At 32.0% G+C, this 18,636-nt stretch overlaps 1 long non-coding RNA gene across 4 annotated transcripts in view; it reads right to left on the bottom strand.

The window, feature by feature from the left end:
* The window catches only part of LOC143248298 (uncharacterized), a 127,121-nt gene that overhangs the window by 89,666 nt on the left and 18,819 nt on the right, over positions 1-18,636 (bottom strand). The window lies entirely within an intron of this gene.

Raw genomic sequence — 18,636 nt, 5'->3', positions numbered from 1 at the left:
CATGAGAATTTATAAACCATAAAATAGTGAGCGTTAACAGAAATAAGGAAAAAAGGCTGAAGATACTGTAAACATTATATCACTATTATTGGCTCCATGCTGTTACATTTACATTTGAAGTCAAAATAGAGTTAGGGAATAGAAAAAGAACATTAGAAATAATTTAATTGAGAAAACGTAAATGAGACTACGTAAGTAAACAATACTAGAAGCAGTGGAATTTCGAACAAGAAGGTTTAAATATCTCCATAGGGTGTGATTTAAGTATCAACAACTTAGACTGACGAGAGTCGATATTTCTATGAAATGACGTTCTCAGCGTCTCTCGTCAGATCAGATTTCCAAGTAAAATATTCTTCATTACAGTTTATTCAAATCACAAACATATTCAGGCTACATCTGTGAAAAAGCCTGTCAGGCTTAATAGGTATTTACTAAGGAAAAAGAATCAATCCAAGCAAGATTTCTGAATACAATTCCACATCGAAGTATAAATTCGATATGATGTTGGGACTTATGTTAGAAACATGAAATATTCAGTTATGTAAACATAAAGGAATTTGTTACAATATTAAAGAACATCCCTTTGGTATTTACGACTACGGAAAAAAGTAAATGAAGCTTTCGGTGCATGCAGTAATATGTATTATTCTTACGTTAATACGATGTATGTACAAATAAAACATACATTTAATGTTGAAACATTACAAAGGCTATAATCATAATTTTGAGATTTTCTTATATTTATGCGTTTTGTATAAATATTTAAACAAGTTACAAAATCTTCGAAACGAATTACATCGTTTTAAACTAGATTTTAAACTACCAACAGAAGTAAGACCCAAATTGGGTTAGTGGTACCAATCTAAGCGGTTTAACTACAATTTCACCAACCTTACAATTTCTAAAGGGAGGGATGAGAAAAAGTTAGAGCTCAAGCCCACAAAGTCCCACATCTTTCGCTGTCCGCTACCTCAAATTAGATGGTTGTTCCTATCTTGTTTCATTGTTGTTGTTTTTTTTATTAAAAAGCAAGTGTTGTACATCATTAGAGGAGACAGCAGAACTGTTCTTCTAGACTACAATGTGATGTTTAAACAAATTTCAAGATTTTATGGTACCATTATATTAAACCTTACTTTGTGCTTTTAGTAAAGTCTCCATCCTCCTCCTATCAAAGCTATTATCTGGTTCTCTCTGGTAATACCACCTCAATGGTTCTAAAAAGATCCACTGTCTTTCAACAGTACGAGATAGGCGAATTCAGTACAGTGTCAATGTGAGAATACTTCGGAAAGAAATTATTAGCATTCTTATTTTTCATACTTCTTTTAATGTAACAAGACAGCGACTGCCTTCCTACTTCCGGCTGGAGTTAGTGAAAAGTGATAAAATTGGGGGTTTCTTGTGAATTTCACTTAAAGCTACACAAGGGCTATCTGCGCTAGCCGTTTCTAATTTAGTAGTGTAAGACTAGACGAAAGGCAGCTAGTCTTCATCATCCATTACTAACTCTTGTGCTAATATTTTATCAATGAACAGTGAATTGACAGAATGTCTGGTGTGAACTGGATTATTAACCGTCTGGCCATGCCAGGCTGTGTTTGTGGGATGGAGGTTTCACATGTATTCCTTTTCCACCAGCCTAACGTGCTTCTAAGGAGACTAGGCCGAGTAAATGAGTACCCACTTTTACCGCTATCAACATAAACAAAACAAAACTGGGGCACATTACATAATCACCCACCTTACGTTTCGTACCCCAGTGTTGAATATTTGTTTTCTGGCGGCGCATTTTTATTTATATTTTATTCTTGACGAAATGTAATTATCCATCTTCATTAATATGCGAGTCGAATTACTAATAAGGGTTATCAAAGGTAAATAATTTGTTTCTAATGTTTGTTCTCTAATTTCGTTTCTACTCTTAACACTGACAACATATTTCACAGCAACTTTACAGATTTTATTATTGTTATTTTGGTTTGTTTTGTTTTGAATTTCGCGAAAAACTACATGAGGGCTACCTGCGCTAGCCGTCCCTAATTTAGCAGTGTAAGGCTAGAGGGAAGGCAGCTAGTCATCACCACCCACCGCCAACTCTTGGGATAATCTTTTACCAACAAATAGTGGGATTTACCATTAAATTATAACGCCCCCACGGCTGAAAGGGCGAGCATGTTTGGTACGACGGAAATTCTAACCCGCGACCCTCAGATTACGAGTTGAGTGCCTTGACCACCTGGCCATGCTGGGCCTTATTGTTATTTTAAAGGAACCATGCACAGTATGCAGAGAAATCAAAAATATAAACTTCATATGTTCTAAAAAATGTTTTGTATGTTAAGCAATCCCCTACACTTGATAGCACTATGATCGTTACTTGACTAGATACAGATCTCAGCGAGAAGAAAATATTATTTTGATTCATTAAGTAACAACAAACTGACAGCATATTTTATAATTGTCATTGAAAGCAATTAAATAAAAGATTTTTAACACCAGTGTATAACAAATTATAACAGCACAGACCTGCAAATTTAAGCTCCTTCAAAGTTGTTTTCTTTTCACGTGATGACGAAAAGCCCATTTGAAGTAAAAATGTATCTCAAGACGGCTGGTTGTTCTCCACTATATTTTATTTAAAGTTTTAATACCCATACCAGCCGTCTTGAAATACAATTATGTTTCGTATACGAATTTCCCATAATTCAGCTGTAAGTTCCGAATATATTTACTTCTGCTGTCAAATATTTTTATTTTTTTTATAAATCGGGAGAAAAAACAGCTTTAGATCAAATGTACAACAAATTTACCACAAATATAACAGAATATGTTCAGGTCATTCACACAACCTCTGGTTGCCATAGCGACGACTAAATATTATTGAAAAGAAAAAAATATTAAAGTGCATGCAAAAATAAATATTATCTAGGAATGACACATTATGAGACCTATTAACCGTTTATATACTAGCGGTGTGTTTCTTATGGGTTGTAGAACGATCGATAAGACTCAAGGCGCTATTGGTCTATAGCCAGTGGCTGTCAAAATTTTAACGTAACAAAACGTGATCCGATTTCAATGAAAATGATTCAACTTAGGTAAAAGTACATATGACATTTTGTGAAAAACCTACGTGATAAAAAATAATGGATATATCCGGATTCAGCGAATAGGAATTACTGTAGAATGTGTAGAAATTCCAAGAAAACGAAACCATCGCAGGTCTGTGTAATACTGGAAGTATATAAAAACAAGGGGCTAACCCCATGACACCAGTTTCAAACAAGCTTTGATCATATTAAAATCACCGGGTGGGTATATAACCCCAGTTATACCACTTGATAACGAGCATTAATCATAGGTTCAAAGTAACTGGGTGTAAATAAAAACATGTCTTTAACCCGACGACATCAGTTTCTAATAAGAAACTCTTATCATATTTTACAAAATACTAAAAGTGTTTAAATAGAAAGTTTGTAACGTAATGACGTCAATTTATAACGAGTCCTGGTCATATATTTAAATAACTGTCATATATACATATATAACATGGCTTTCAATCCCATGACATCAGTTTCTAACAAACTCTAATCAAATCTTATAATCACTTAGTGGTTATGGAAGAACAAGGCTTTTAACCCAATTTCATTAATTTATTACAAATCCTTAACCATATATTAAAACCAATGGGTGCATAAAACAATATTGTAATTAAGTGATATTAGTATAGTTAAAGTCGGCCCTAAGAAATAAAATAGTGTAAAAACCAGCTAACACTCAAAGATTACGTTCCTGATTTAAAATTAAGCTATGTTTATATTAATGTGTTGTTCCAACAAAAAACATGTTAACTTTTACTGTCGCTTTTCAAATTTAAATTTCAGCACTTTTCTAATCGATGGTATGGTTTAAACTAAGTACATTATTTGTTTTATTGTTTTTCCTCAGTTTTAGAATGACATATTAGCTGCTTTTAAATTATGAAATAATGTTTTTTATTTTAATACTGGAATAGGGTATTATTTTAAATTTTAAATGGTTAATAAAAAAAGCAGAAAATAAATAAAACAAAAGGTTATAACCATGCTTTAAGATATTTCAGGTCTTTATCGGTCACGTATGATTAACAAATGAACGATGTACAATATTTACATCAGTATAATGAACTATTTTTAGTTCTAACATTAATATTTTATTCTTTAACTAAAAATGACTTAAATTACTTTTTTCTTGTTTATCTTGGTAAAAATCTGTCGGTATTTTATCAGACAAGTTACTATTTCAACAAAACTGCTTGCTATGTTCAAACTACAAAACTGCTTGCTATGTTCAAACTACAAGACTTATTATTTTAAGTAAACGCAAAATGATTGATGCAGTCAGTGTTTGTTTACATTATTACTGGCCTAGTAAAAGGCGCACAAAAATAACTTGTATACTATTTCCACATTTTTACAGTTGATAGTAAGAACGTTCTTTAAAAAAAATGAATGAATTGGCTTCTACTTAAGCCTCACTTACAAAGTTGGATGTTCAGTTCAGATTTGCTTTTACACGTCAAAAATGTTTCGGCTCCACCCCGTATCTCCAAAGGTAAATTTTTGTTCAACTTTCCAGATTACGTATTTTATTTCTATTATGCTTATGCAGTGTTTGTTTGGTGTTGTTTTAAACCGGGAAAAAGTAATATACTGAATTTTAAACACAAGGCTAGCAGTGATGACTTTATTGGACTTTTCTAGATATGTAATGATATCATAATCTTCACTGTCACGCTTCAGATTACATAGTACTGTTTTACAGGAGGAGAAAACATATTGCTTGTTTGAAATAAAAAGGTAAACCTCACTCAAACTTTTACATTTATAACACTCATGCCCCACCATACATCTGAGCTTTCACTTCAGCTAGACAAGGGCAGTATGTGTTATTACCCTCACTGAAGTTCCTTTCAAAGTTTCGAGTTTTTCACTTATAATAAAACATGTTCCAAAACATTTTTCTAGACTATGCATAACTGCATGTTGAATATTTTTTGCTTTAAATCAAAATAGCGGGTATTCCTACTGCATTTCAGACACACTCAAGTATATCAGACAAAAATCAGTTTACCGACTGTATCATTTAATACAGAAATATTTACTTGTAATAGTAGCAAAATGAATCAGAATAAAAATCAATATACAATATTCTGAAATCATTGCATTACCAAGAACACGTGGTTTACATAAATGGGATGCTGTAAATCTTAACTACAATATTTATTATAATAAATAGGTTAATTACACCAAACTGAAACCTATGCATATTATAGAAACTAAGACTACCGCAGTATAACAAAATATAGTAATAGCCAAACTTCCTCATAGAAAAGGCTTAAATGTTTTTTGTTATTTACAAGAATTAATGCTAAGTACCCATTCAGTGATAAGTTTAAAGACCTATAAAACTACATTTTGACGTTTGATCCAATATGTCACTTTCTACTTGACAAACAGACACACACACAAAGCGTAACACTATACTTCAAGTATTGCACCAAGCTTAGTTTTCGTATGGTTTCAATATAAATCATTTAGTAGCTTTACTGCTAAAATTATATTTAAATTAAAGACAGGATTTAAAAATCAGTTTGTCTTAGTTTAATTTATTGCTACTTTGTTTGTTTGTTCGTAGCAGTTAAACACAAAGTTACACAATAGACTATTTGTCCTCTACCCACCACGGGCATCGAAACCCGATTCTAGCGTTGCAAGTCAACAGACATGCTACTGTGCCACCTTGTTGGCACAGTTGCTAAAAGCCCACAAGGTGAGATGACTCTAGTATTCACGTACAGCCATCTTTAGTCGGTAATTGTAAATTAAAAACTCATTAAAAGGAAGGAAGCCATTCACTCTCCGGATTTTAGCATTGTAATTCCAGAAACTTATCGCTGTCCCAGAGGGAGACAGGAATCAGTAATAATTTGACGAATTACCTTAGATATTTTACCCATGGATCAAACTGTCATCCGATATTCAGAATTGCAAATATCCCAGTGAGTAAACAACCGAAAACAACAAAACTCCGTCATTCTAACATTAAGCCAAGATTAGTAGTAAAATATAATATTGTGCTGTGTACATTATGGTTCCGTAGATTGTTGATTTTAGTCGGTTTTTAATGAAACAATTAATAAACTAATGAACTTAAAAAAATGAGCTGATGACTAAAAAACACAGAAAAATGAGTATCACAAGATGGACTGGTAACTTAGATTATCAATCATTTTATTTCTATAGATATCGAATCGGTCTGTGTATCGTAAGTTCTAGCGTTTAATCTGCGATATAGCTAATCGTGATCTATAATGCCGAAGCATTATAACTCTGACAGTTAATTTTGCAAGTTGGTTAAGTATTTCCATACAAGTGACAGATGCAGCTAACTGATTACATGCCTTCCCCATTGATCAATAGTTTCAACAAAAAATGGCTATACTTGACCCTCAGAGGTTCTCTGACCTGGCCGTTTAGCCTCTATGTCGCAAAAGTTACCACCTAAGTTGAAAATACCAAATATAAATATATCAAACAAACCAGTTCTTGTTCGAATGCGAAAAGCTTCCATCGTCTATCAACAAAGAAGTAAATAGCACAAATGATATATTAATCTTTTGAGCAATTACACTTTGGGAGTTTGTTTCGAATTTCGCACAAAGCTACACAAGTGTTGTTTGCGCTGGCCAATCCTAATTTAGTAATGATAGATTAAAGAGAAAGCAGTTAGTCAACACCACACAACATCAGCATTTAGACTACTTTACCAAAAAATAGTAGCATTGATCGTCCCGTTGTAACACCGCCCACAATAGAACAGGCGAACATGTTTGACATGGGATTCGAACCCCTAAATTTTTAAGGGAGATAACTAACTTTTCCACTGTTCACATTTATAGATGAATAATATGTCTATTGCTAGGTGTTTTGTTTTTTTTATTAACCACCCAGAAACTTACGTCGTGTTTTATAATTGTTTACATCTGTCTTATTATCACATCAATGATTTAAAAAAAGCAACAATAATTACTTAAGGTATTTCACGGACACTATAAGAAGTATTGAATGAATTTATTATTCAATATTTATTTCCAAAATTCGGAAACAATAATATGGAACGTTTGTGATCTATTTCATCATTAACAAAAGTGATTACTTGACTCCGGTTACCAATTTTTTTTAGGATATTTACTTCATATTGCACTTTTCGAGGCAAACATAGATTATTAAGTGACTCCCATTACACTTGCTTGTTAAAGTGCTCAAGAGGGGAAAATGAATGTATCGAAGGCAGTGGAAGAGTCGTAAAGGATTTAGAAAATAATTGAGAAAAATAGAACATGCAATGAAGCAGAACTCGTAATAAAAGCACACTGATTTTTTTCAGAATGTAAACGTTCAAAATGTATTACATTTCCTTCTCTGTAACCCATGTTAACGCATCCGTGGGTTTTCAGCTTATTTTGTATATTCTGCACATCTTAATTTTACACAGAGATGCAGCTAGTCAACAATACCCCAATACCACATCTTAGGCTACTTCCTTGATGACGAGAAACCCACTTGAAAATATATCCCAGAACGGCTGATATGGGTATTAACACTTTTATTGATAAGCAGAGAACAACGTTTCAACCTTTCTAGAGAAAGTTTGCAATTGACCCTTGCTGAGCACATATCTTAGGGATGTATGGGACTGTAGGGGACGTTGCAGGTGGATGTTAGGTTATTAATCAGTATATGTATAAAGGTATTTATATTGGTTTAATTTTGGTTTTAGTTCTATAAGTAGGGCTTCTTTGATTTTGCGTTTGTTTATATTTGTTTTCCTACTTAATATCTGGGTGTTTTCTATCGCTGTGTTTATTTGATTTGGAGTGTTCAAACACGTGTGAAGGTTTGTTTGTTTTTGTTCTTTGAATCTAGTTTCCATTTTTGTGCTTGTTTCTTTAATGTAGAAAATCTTGCAGCTGCTGCATTGTATTTTATAAATTACGCTGGTGTTGTGTTTGTCAGTGTAGTTTTTACATAGTATGGTTTTGTACTTGGTTTTTGAATAAATTTGATATTTACTGGAATGTTATGTTTTGTTATAAGTTGTTTCCAAATGTTGGTTATTTTTCCGCTGATGTCGAGAATGTAGCAGTGTAAGGTTTTATTTGTTTTTGAATTTTGCGCAAAGCTACACAAGGGCTATCTGTGCTGCTAGCCGTCCCTAATTTAGCAGTGTAAGACTAGAGGGAAGGATCATCACGATCTACTCAAAGTCTACTCTTTTACCAACGAATAGTATAACATTATAACACCCCCACGGCTGAAAGGGCGAGCATGTTTAGTGCGACGGGGATTCGAACCTGCGACCCTGAGATTACGAGTCAAACGCCGTATCCACTTGGCCATGCCGAGCCACTAAAGTTTTGTAGTTTGTTGTATCTAATAAAAAACACCTTAGGTGTGAAAAAAGGTGCGATCTAAAAGGGATTAAGCGTAGGACATAAAGGATTAAAATAAGAATTGGCCGCCAAACTGTTAGCTACCAAACTAAAAATTGATAAGAATTTTACTGCAAACTTTCGTTAATTTTTGTGTTCGACTTGGGGCATAATGTATCCTTAACCCTTTTTTCGTCACACCTTTTTTCACAAACAAGCTGTTTTTGATTAGATATGTCACTTATTACGCTCCCTATTCTCAGCTGTGTTAACTTTTTTTTAACAGTCAAGCCCGTCATTCGCTTAAGAGTAACCCTGTTAGTCAATGGGTGTTGCTGAGAGATTACTGTCCTTCTAATGAATCGTATTCAGTCTGGTATAGCTATACTGAATCTTTGGTCTCTGAGCTGACCTTTTAAAGAGTATCGCATATGGTTATCGTTTAGGTTTGAAACACCAAATATCGGGAATGATATTTTGTGGTCTATTTACTAATCCTGTTTTCAAAGGGTTATTCTTAAATTCAAAAACACTTAGAACAGGAACCGTTGTGGAAAGAAAAATTTTGACGTGACAAGTAAATGATTACTCACAACCCTAAAATTCCTCGAAGCTTTCCCAGTGGGAAATTTTTCACAAAATATTGTTCCATCGTTAGTCCCCAGGGAGGACACATTTAAAACTACTGAAATACTTTCATTCTCATAACAAATTAAGTTTTCACTTAGAAAACGATCAAGGTATATTATGTCTAACTCGCTTTTGTAAAAATGGGCAGTTTGTCTTAGACATCACGTAGCCTCGCAGATGGGTCGTAGTAAAACAAAGTACGTTTAGTGTTTGAATTATAGAGAGGTACAACGAGCTACAGTTTAAAAATAATTTCTGAGTTTAAATAAAACATAGATTTTTGTAAAGGAAAAATTGAGAACATTTTTGAAATCAAGTCATAAAAATTAAGTTACCCTTAAAACTACGGTAACAAAACACTCGAATAGAATTTGATGTATTATCATTAACAGGTGGACGAATACAGAATATTTCACGCAAGAGCAAGTGAAAAACATTAAACTAACTTGATTTAGGGAATTAGTAGATGGTACAGAAACAATTATTTTACTTAATAAAACGAATGAGAATCTGTCTCTCCGCGGAAAAAAAGGAAAACCACTTTAAACACAGCATTTCATATGATCCTTTCCTTTTAAAATAGAGCTCAAAAAACATAGGATGTTCTCGTTTGTCAAAATCGCAGAATATTAGATAATTCGTTTTAAGTTTACAATAGCTGTATTTAAACTGATAGAACTGAGGCTAATGAAATAGCGTCTAGTCAGTAGCACCCACCAACAACGTGGTGGGCTACTATTTTCTGAATAAATAGATTTCACTGCTATTCTTATTACTCGCATTGCGCTCACGGCTCCAAAGTGCAAAGTACGTTGTTATGACAACGGAAAGCGAATTGTGAATCCTCGAATTCACATTTCGGGCAAGCTTACAAGTCGGTCACGCCCATAATGACTTTTGAATATTAATATAACAATACGTCCTTAATTCTAACAAAACAATAGTATGTGTACGGAAATACAAGTTAATATTTTAAGCCGCTTAATAGCTTAATATTAAGTTAATTACTAAACAAAGTATGAAGCACAAGTTCAGTATACTTTTATAGAAATAACTGTGTTTCATATATCTATATCTATATATATATATATACATCTCTGCCTAATGACATTAACGAGTTTGTTTTTGTATTTTTTTTATTATCTAGGTTAGGTTAACAGCCTCACAGAGGGATCTTGCAGAAAAAAAACACATTATCGTGTTTTTTCACGTATTGATGGTAGTACTTGCATGAAAAACAAATTAAATAGTAATATGGCATTCGTTTAATAAATAATACCTAGTACTTTCCCATATGGCCTCGCAGTTTTAATAACTCTAAAATTACGTACAGACATTAATACAAATATATAAATATGCATTTTATTCATACAATAAAGATTCATAATAAATTTCTAAAAACACATTAATAAACATTGTGGGGTTTAACGGTTTGGTTTGTTTTGAATTTCGCGCAAAGCTACACGAGGGCTATCTGCGCGAGCCATTCTTAATTTAGGTGTGTAAGGACGAGAGCTAGTCATCACCATCTACCGCGAACTCTTGGGCTACTTTTTTACCAAAGAATAGTGGGATTGACGGTAGCATTATAACTCCCCCACAGCTGAAATGGCAAGCATGTTTGGTGCGACGGGGATTCGAACCCGCGACCCTCGGATTACCTTGGAAGGAAACGAAACAGTACCACAATTAGCTGCATTTCTAAATATGATATATAGATTGTATGATAATAGATATAATAATATCACTTTTTATGCGTGAAATATGTTTAACTTAAGTGTTTACTTGTACATTATCACTTATACAAATAGGTAAAAATAGAACGTCATCCAGTGAAAAATGTATTGTTGGTCGTACTATATTTGATTTGAATTGTTATAAAAATGGGTTTCCTATACATCTCAGAATACAATATTCAGAAACACGAGCACTGTTAAAACAATGAAGTAATTGTTACTTTTTTTTTCAAATATTTAATTAAGGGAGTTACAATTAGTATGGATTAGTTGAAGTTTAATCGAAAGTGTCTTCATTAATTTCCCCTTCTACTTGACTGCAGAATTTTAATAGTCTTTGAAATATCATAAAAATGAAATAAAATAGATCGTACGAACAATTTAACCCAAGCCAATACTGATACTCATTAAGCTATGTTAACAATGACAATTTAAATAGGATGTTTCACATATTATACCAGTAATAAACTATATATTTTTATATTTCATAGATAATTTTAGTCCTTTAACAAATAATTTAGTGTCGTTTTATTTTTCAAAAAAATAATTCGTATTTTCTCTGAAGCTTTGACTGACGGACTCATTTCAATGTATTGTAACCAGGAGGGTGACGCTTATTTAAATCTTTGAAACTATTACATTTGCTATTAAGACGAAAATATAGCGATGCAATGGGTTTGGGTGAAATAAACTGATTGTTAGTGGGTGTTTCGTGGGTTTTCACAAATCTAACCGAACAAATTCAGTATGAAATGTGTCTTATTTAGGTAGATCAACCTAAACCCTTTAAGAAAAACCAGTTAAGGCTTAGCATCAATAATCAATGTTTTTTCCTTAGTTCTTAAAGGAGCTTCGTTTTTGATCATAACTGTATTGTTTGTTTGTAGTTAAACACAAAGATGTGCTATCTGTGCTGTGCCCACCACGGGCATCGAAGCTCGGATTATAACGTTGTAAGTCCGCAGACATACTGCTGTGCCACTGAAGGCAATTATATCAGTACGATTTACTTGTGGATACGGATAATAAAACACTGAAATATTAGATCTTTTGTCGGTTAAGTTTGTTTTTGAATTTCGCGCAAAGCTTCACGAGGGCTAACTACTCTAGCTGTCCCTAATTTAGCAGTGTAAGACTACAGGGGAGACAACTTGTCATCGCCACCCACCGCCTCTCTTGAACTACTATTTTACCAACGAATAAAGGAAATGATCGTCATATTATAACGCCCCCACGGCTGAAAGGGCGAGCATGTTTGGTGTGACGGGGATTCGAATTCGTCACCCTCAGATTACGAGTCGAATGCCTTAACCACCTGGCCATGTCGGGCCTTATATAGTTAAGAATCAGCACACAGTATAACACATGAAAGTTACAATGATTTTTAAAAAAATGTTTAAAACTCGAGTGCTTTGGTATAGTTCACTATTTTCCTTCAGGAGAATAGTGTGCGACTTTTTACTTATTTTATTGATTTATTCTACCGGTTTCGTGACTTCAACAGTCAATCTTGAAAAAATAGTTTTACCGAAAATCAATAAATATAATAATACATACAAAAACAAACAATCTAAATTAAATACATATCCTTTCCAAATATACAAACATAAAATACAGTTAACGGATACATTAAGTACATTACAAATGATCAAAAAATAATATTAGACAAAGTACTTTTCAAATTTAAATCTTATCCTATTTACAGTTTTTCTTATTATAATTATAATAGTAATGGAAGTTATTTATCCTATAATTTCGTACTCTTACTTACTTCTTTTCTCTGTAAATCCCAGTAACTGTTTTCATGGCTTCATAATTTTTATTGACTTTACACAACCAGTTACTTCTGCTTTTTTACTACTGTCTTTTAAAAGTGGTTCAATAAAAATTAAAATATTTTTCGAAAAAATAATCTATGTTTTATATTACATTTCCAAAAAAACAAAAATATGGTTCTTTTACAATAAGTTTCTCAAAATGCATTATTAAAATGTTTACTGGCATACAGTACACTTTTTTTCAACAGGACATCCAACATAGAATTTATGTAAATTTATCTTTAATCTTAAGCCCCCCAGCGGCACAGTGGGTATGTCTGTGGAATTACAATGCTAGAAACCGCGTTTCGATACTCGTGGTGGGCAGAGCACAGATATCCCATTGTGTAGATTTGTGCTTAATTACAAGCTAACAAACCTTAATCTTGAATTACCTGTTCCACCAGTATATCGTTTATTACAATTTACACACTTTGAAAGAAATATTACGTTATTAGAATTGCATTTAAATGAGTTTTTATTTAAAAAAATAAAGTTTCTTTATTGTCTTTGTAGATTTTATATTACCTAAATTACATAAAGCATAGTTTTTCTGTCACAAAATACGTTTCTTTACGTTTATTCGATAATCTACACAGATATCCAGGTTGGTTTCTTGATAAAATAATTGTATTATTTTCATCTTTCAGTTTCTTATTTGTCTTAATTGTGTGTTAACAAATGAATATCAATATGTATATTTGTGCATGGAGTTACGACAAAAGGGTATAATAGTACGTTCAGTTTACTAATCTCTTTTCACAGATTTAGAACAAAATGTTAGTTTTAGTAATTTCAAAACTTAATACAACTTTCTCCAGGTAGTGGCTGAACAATTATTTTGTAGCTCTTATATTCTATACCTCTCGTTTCTTCGTTGAGAAAGTAACAATATAATCTGTTTGCAAGATTTACAGGAACATATAATTTTATGTGTTTGGAATAATTACGGAAAGAATACATATTGATGATATTTTTGGGTTTATAGAAAATATTAGTTATAATTTTCTTTTTTTATCAACACAAATAGGATAAGCCTTTATTATTTCTTCTAAAGGTAAACTTAATTTCCTTAATTATTGAATTTATCAATATCTTCAATATCCTTTTATATTACAAAATAATAGTTTAAAATCCTTTCCAATACATTTTTACACGAGCTACGAAAGTATTTTCAAACTAATTTGGTAATATACTTAATTGTAATTCGACAAATCCCACAATGATATTACATAAGTTGGAGTGGCATTTGTGCCCATTGTTGTACCAGATATTTGGCGAAAAATCTGTTTTTCCTAAGTCAAAAAAATTATACTAAGTCTTTCGAAGATAAAACCTTTATTAAACCTGGGATCAATCAATGAATCCTTTTTAATTGCCTAGAAAACTTTTCAGTTTTAAATCCGTAGATCTGTTCGTTGATTGGATACAAAACTTCCACATCAAGGCCATTTTTCAACAAATTCAAAGTAATCCCAAACAAGTCTAGGAATGCGAGATAAAAAGGTTTTAACAATATGCCAAAGGCCGTTAAATATACGGTAATTTATTACCTATTACAATGGATCTTCTTGAAATATTGGGAGGTTTCAATTATGAATATATTTACTTGTTTTCAACAATAATTCGTTAATCTCTTAGTTTATTGATTTTAGGAAGTACATAGAAATGCACAATTTCTGAATTACTTAAAATACGTTTTTAGTTTTCTTGATATCACCTTTTGTTCATCATCAAAACTCTCCAATTTTTCTTTTATGAAAGTTATGCATCTCTATTTAAACTTCCCATATTTTAGTAAACCTTTGTATTGTTTAGATGTTCATAAACCATCTGGTTATAAAATTAAAGCATTAATACATTTTATCTTTATTTGTTTCTTAAAATAAAGTTATAATGTTGAACGACTTTTGCTCTTAAATAATTCTTCCATTACTTTTAGCAACAGAATATAATTAAATATTTTGAGCAAATTAACTGTAATTCCGGGTTTATTCCTTGAGCGAGATTAAAATCTGAATTAACTTTTACCAAGTATTTATCTTCATTTCAAACTTCATAAAATTATTATTCAAGTTTTAATATCCCACTGAATTCATATGTACCTTCAACTAATTGTATGTTATCAGCTTCATTGGTTGTAATAAAATGTTAATATATTTTCTAACAATTTCTTTTCCTGTTCATTAATTTTTCTTCATATTTTCCAAAATTCATAAGTATTTTCTGTAACCTCTCTTTCTCTCTTCTCCCTTCAAGTCTTATACCTTACATCTTATTGAAATATGTTTAATCTTTCTCTTCGTTGTCTTTGTATTTATTGTTGATTTAGAATATATTTATCTCTCGTATCAATGCCTATGTAATTCCTTCTATTTTTGTTATTGTTTCTCTCATTTCTTCTCCATTTATTTGTATTGGAGTATGAATTTTCTATTTTATTATAAACATCTGGACAATCTTTATTTGTATAAAAACTTATTTTCCTTCCTCTCTCTGGATTTTGTATTTTTGTTCCATTTTTCATCACATTCTCTTTTTCATTCTACATAAATCATTCCAATATTTATCAGTGCTTCGAAAATCTCCATGTTTCCTGTTTTCATTCAATAAATGTACATATATTCCATGTTAGAAGTCCCGAAAAAAGCAAAATTTATACCAACAACTATTTTAATGAATGTAATTCGAGAAAACTTACAATTCTTAAAGAACCACATTTTTCTACTTTTCCGTTTTGGAAATGTAACATAAACCCCAAAATAGTTTCCAAAAATGTTTAACTTTTTTGGCACCAATTTAAATAGGTAGTAGTAAGAGAACAGAAGTAATTGGTTGCATGAAGTCAGTAGAGACTGTGAAACCGTAAAAGCTGTTAAGACTTGCATAAAAGAAAGTACAAAGTTATAGGATAAATAAACTAATTTTCTCTAATAATAAGTATAATTAGGATTTTAATTTGAAAAGTATATTGACTAACTTAATTTTCGAGCATTTTTAAAGTACTTAATTTATACATGGATTTTAATGTTTGTACATTTGGAAAGTATGTGTATTCAATTTAGATTATTTAGGTTTAGTTGAAAAACAGTTGTTTTTTTTATTTACTGATTTTCAGTAAAGCTGACAACTTCCCTTAATATTCATATTTATTCATTCAATGGATAGCTAAGTTACATTATGAATTATTAACTGTTATTAATCATATTATTAGGTTAAAAACAAACTAAACAAGCTGAGAAAACTAATTTATAGCAATATTAAATTTATTTCATTGAAAAGTCGGTAGAAAAAATTCCTAAATAATGAAGATTTAAATCCATTTCGCTCTATTCAAGCTTATTATGCTTATGTGTTTTGAAGGTTTACTTAAAACAGAATACTTTATCACTTCACACTACAGGTTGTATTACCATACGTGAATCTGTTTCACTTTCCAGTTACTCGAACTAAAACTGAAGTGAAAATAAAGAACTTAGAAAAGTTCAAAATATTTCTCGAGGTTGCTTATCTTTAAATATTCATATAAATCCATATAGATCCTTAACCTTTGAGACACCACGAAATCGTAATTTAAATATAAAAGTTTGTTTAAAGGCCTTATATGACTTTAATAGATCTGTTAAGGAATAAAAGATGTTTTTATTGTGAATTATATCCTATTTATGTGCCCAGTTTTGACCTTAGTTTCTCCTTATCGTTAACTATTTGAAGAAAAAAAATCTTTCGGTGGCATTTCTCAATGTAAACAGTTACTCATTTCTAAATGTGATGGTTACAAAGAAACATAACTCACACTCCACAGGAAACCCACGGGTAAATATCCTGGTTATAAATCAAACCACCCAAAAAACGTAAAGACAGTCTGGTTTCCAGAATGAACAAGATCTATAATATAGAAGGTGCCAAGAAAGGAGAAAAACGTTACTGTATCACTCCTTGGTTGTGAAGACCCCAAACACATGATAAACAGGAAAACAAAATATAATTACCAAGCATAAACAGAAAGAAAATGAATACAGTCATATCTCAAAGGTCTTTCTGAAAGGTATACAAAGTCAGATGAGTACATAGCAGAAGCCACAACACCAGTTAATACACAAGAAACTACCTAATTCCTCAAATGAAGATCAAAAACAATATTTAAAACATATCTTGTGAATGTGGACTCTAATAAACAAAGCCCCAAAATATCCCCCCTCCCAAAAGAATTAACGCTCGTAATAGACGTACAAAAGTAATACTAAATTATCCGTAGGCCAGATAACTAGGTGAATTTCCACAGGGTTTCAAAAAATGTTCTGTTTCAAAAGTAAATAAAACCAAAAATTAAGAGTAAAAAATATTTTTATTTCTTGCTTTTGAAGTTCATATGTCATTTTGTGTTGTAGCCTGCAGAGTGCACAACTCTTCTCGTGATTCATGGCATGCTCACATTTTACTGACGTCACGACATACGTTTGTAGCGTCAAGCGTCCTTTATGTGACAATTTTTGATCACCGAGTGACTGACAGACAAAACAGTTAAATGGAATATGACTCACGTTCATAAATAAAGATGAAATTTCTATAGACCCATCTAACTAAGAACAAAATCAATCAAAATGGCATTGAAGTCAGATAATCTGGAAACTGATGAAACAAATAGTTGATTCAAATCCTAATAGGAAATATCCCAAACTAATATATATTAGTTATCTATCAAGGAGTCTTAGGCCATCTTCTCATAAATAGTCCTTTATTAGGACGATGGTAACACGAAAAGCAATGCTTAGACGAATATTCCAAAACCGTTACCACTGGAAGAAATTCACACCAAAAAACAGGAATAACTGGTAAAACATTTAAACTGGTACATTTAAACCACAGCTATTCATACACCATAAGTGTATTTTTAAAAATTCATACAAAGTTAGCCGTTCCTAACTAGTCATCCAGTACCAACTCTTGGGCTACTTTTTCAGCAACGAATGGTGGGTATGACCGCCCCCCACGGCTGAAAAGAAGAGTCTATTTGGTAGGACGGGGATTCAAGCCCGAGACTCTTAGGTTGCGAGCCTGCCACCCTAACCATCTGGCCTACGATAAATAATTACAAATAAAATTCAGTTATTTTCAGTTGAAAAAAATCAATTAACGTCATTCTTTTCTGTTTAATAACAGAATACTAAATCAGAAATATTTTTCATGTCATTAATGTATCTTATTTTAAGAGAAAGTACATTTAACGCCACCTACAATTTCTTTTTTTAGAAAACGTGGATTACTAATAACATAGGCAAAATATGTTATGTCATGCATAACGTATATAAAGGTTTCAGCTCCGGAAATTTTCAAAGTTATTTATACTACAACATTGATGACTAACTTTTTCTGCCGTTTATTTACTTAATGTTTGCTTTCTCCATAGTCTTATCGTGATTTAACTCGTTGATTTAGTTAAACTGTTTTCAACCATTTATTTTACCAACATTCTCATCACATCTTTATTCACGATTTATATATATTATACTGTTTGTAAGTCGCTAATTTCTCTTGTTTGTTTGTCTAGTTTTTCGCACCGAGCTACACAAGGACTGTTTGTGCTAGCCGTCCCTATTTTTGAGCTGAAAGACTAGACAGAATGTAGCTTAGCTAATCTGAATTTCCTTCCTTTACATCGCTGTTTTGTAGCAATAACGCGATATATTTATTGTTCTAAGAGAATTTCAAACGTACTTTTATGTCCAACAGCTAACCCTAACAAATGGCATACGCCTGAAACGTTGAGAAAAGTAATTTACATACCTCGACATCAATTGTTTGTATTTGAGGTGAGTAACTTCTTGCATCCTTTGTTACATTCAGTGCACGAGTTTGAACTTTTATTTCTAAATATTCGTTTTCTTTTTTTTCCGGGTTCTATTGGCCAGCAGTCACGTCATGACGGGACTTATTCTAAACAGTATCTAAATGAATGTAAATGCTATTTAAT

The sequence above is a fragment of the Tachypleus tridentatus genome, chromosome 4, assembly GCF_004210375.1.
Source record: "Tachypleus tridentatus isolate NWPU-2018 chromosome 4, ASM421037v1, whole genome shotgun sequence".
In the NCBI taxonomy this organism is placed as follows: domain Eukaryota; kingdom Metazoa; phylum Arthropoda; class Merostomata; order Xiphosura; family Limulidae; genus Tachypleus; species Tachypleus tridentatus.
This window is presented reverse-complemented; position numbering and strand designations above follow the sequence as displayed.